Genomic DNA, 2,907 nt, shown 5'->3' with positions numbered 1-2,907 from the left:
GCTTAATGGGTCCAGAGATACTGATGGGAAGCTGAAGAAATTCTAGAGAAGGGTAGTGCGGATAGCTGCACAACAACGTAGCTGTACGTGCTGCCCTGAGCTGTGCATTTAGAACTGGAACTCAGGGCTAGTGTGTGGCACAGTGAGCTAAGCTGCCTCCTTCAACACCGGCATCCCCTGACAGAGGGCCAGTTTGGGTCCCAGTTGCCCTGCTTCTGATCCAGCTCCATGCTGGTGCACCTGGGGAGGGCAGTGGAAGATGGCCCGAGTGCTTGCGCCCCTGCCACACCTGACGGAGTCCCAGATGGAGTTCCAGGCGCCTCGCTTCAGCCTGGCCCAGTCCTGGCAATTGTGGCCATTTGGGGAGTGAACCAGCAGGTAGTGGTTATCTCTCTCTCCACTCCTCTCTCTGTGTCTCCATCTTTCTCTCTCTGTCACTCTGCCTTTCAAATAAATAAATAATTCTTCTAAAAATTATGACTAGAAAAAAGGAACTCAATCCAGGTCTCCCTGCTGTGTGGCAGGAACCCAACCACTTGAGCCGTCACATCTGTAATGGTCAGTTTATCAAAATACATATTTTCCCACAAATACAAGAAAAGGAGAAAAGACATGAGAAAACCAAGTCTCAGAAAGGTGCATCCTTTCATCCAAGAGGCAAAACCGGATCCTGTGCAGGTCAAAGGCATAGGAGAGCCTTGCTAGGGGCAGTGCTTCCCTGTAACAAATGGCAGGGCTCTCGTGCCAAGCCTCCCTCCCGCTCTAGACCCTTCAACGGACACCTGCTATTTCTGAAAACACAATGCAAGGTGCACTAGCCTTTAGCAATAAAAAGGAACGAACTACACATGGGCACATGATGTGGCTGGCTCTCTAAAGCAGGATCAGGGAAGAAGCCAGACACGAGGCCCTGTGGTGTGCAATCCCAGTTGATGGGATGTCCAGAGAGGGCAAAACTGTTAATGCGGCAAGAAGCAGATGCATGGTTGCCTGGGGCAGGGCAGAAGGGGGGGGGGGTGAAGGCTAAGTGTGCATGAAGGATCACGTTGGACTGATGAAAACGCCCTGAACCACATTTAGATGGCTGTACAACTTGGTAAGTTTATATTTAAAAAGTCATTGAATTGACTTGAAAAGAGAATCTATGATACAAAAAAATATGTCTCAATAAAAATTATTTTTAAAAAAAGACACAGTGCAAGTTGTTACACAGCCTGCCAGGGGTCCTAACACTCTGCCCTCCAGACACTCCTCTGACTTCCTTCTCCCACCTTCCTTCCCTCGTTCACTCCACTCCCGTCACCCTGGCTCCCCCTGTGCCTGGACCCCACGTAAGCACGTTTGTACTTCAGGGCCTTTGTACTTGCTGCTCCCTGTCCCTAGAGTTCAGTTCCATCAGAGAGGCACATGGCTCCCTCTGCCCACCGGGATCTCTAAACAGCCTCAGCTCTATTGAGAACAATCCTTTTCCCACGTCCTCCCTCCACCACCCCTCCCCAGGATGCCAGCTTCTGCCCTACTCCAACTACCTTCCCTCTGTTGAGGTCCCAGGGAACTCATGGACAGTAACCTCCCAGAGAGGGGCCTCGGCTGCGCTCCTGGGAGGCTCACCTTTCTGGTGGGCCTAACCCATGCCTTAGCATCACTAGCTGGGTGCTCAGACCTCACCCTGAGGGGTTCAGAGGTGTCACAGGTCAATCTGTGCCCTGGATGAGCCTGAAATGTCCTGGAGAACTCCTGGCTGTCCCTGGTGTGGGGAGCAATCCGGACTGGACTGAGTTACTGGAATTAAGACTTATTCTATGCATCTGCTCTCCCACAATATGGCGCTGGGAGAGAAGTAAACAGCTTCCGCACAGCTGCCTCCAGTTCAGCTAATAAACTGTAGGACTTGCTCCTGATTGGAGGAGAGCAGCGTACTCGGCGTGTGGGCAGCCGAGTTGGGATTGGCGGAGGAGGACTATAAAGGAGGAGAGAGACGGCATGCACCAGGAACATCTAAGGGGAACATCTAGCTGAAGGAACACCTGTGCAGCCCCCGAGAAGAGCCGGCCGACGGTGTGCCGCTCCCCTGCGGAAGTGGGGAATGTGGCCAGGGGGAACTGCCCTTCCACGGAGGTGGAAGGGATAGTAGCCAACCCGGGAAGAACCAGCAGCAAACCCGGGGAGGGCCGAGCAGACGAAAGAACAGCGCAGGGTCCTGTGTCGTTCCTCCACGAAGAGGGGGAGCGACATAATGGTGCCGTGACTCGGATATGAAGCCTAGGCAGGGCTTAGTGTCGTTCCTCCACGAAGAGGGGGAGCGACATAATGGTGCCGTGACTCGGATATGAAGCCTAGGCAGGGCTTAGTGTCGTTCCTCCACGAAGAGGGGGAGCGACACCTGGCTTCTCTGTCCTCCTGGGTGATCTAACCACTAACGGGGCAGAGTTAGCTGCCCCTGGGTCACCCTCATAAATCCCAGCCAGAAGTAGAAAGACCTTGGAGAAGAGCTACTTGTTCCAGCACTTGCCAGAGAAGGAGCCACAGGCTCTGGACTCTGGGGTCAGAGTGCAGAAATGCTGAGTGTGTAAGGGCTCTGAGAAGCCCTGCAAAGGGACTCGGCTGGACGGTTTGTCCAACCTTTCTCCAACACACGTAACCGCATGTGAACCTGCCTGGAGTCCCAGGGCCAATGCTGAGAAAGCCTGGCTGCCGGCCCCGCCTTCATTTCACAGGAGGAAAACCTGAGTGCCAGAGAGGGGAAGGGACTTGTGCAAGGTCACAGAGCTGAGACGAGAGGCCACCTGCCCAGCTTTTCCCTGGTACCCTTGTGACTTGATGCCCAATACAGACAAGTACTAGCTGTGGAAGGGAACAACTGTGCCCACTCCTGGAGTTCACCTCGAAGGCGGCAGATCTGGGAAA

This window comes from Oryctolagus cuniculus, chromosome 18 (assembly GCF_964237555.1).
Source record: "Oryctolagus cuniculus chromosome 18, mOryCun1.1, whole genome shotgun sequence".
Taxonomy (NCBI): domain Eukaryota; kingdom Metazoa; phylum Chordata; class Mammalia; order Lagomorpha; family Leporidae; genus Oryctolagus; species Oryctolagus cuniculus.
The sequence above is the reverse complement of the archived record's forward strand: the minus strand, read 5'-3'. Positions refer to the sequence as shown.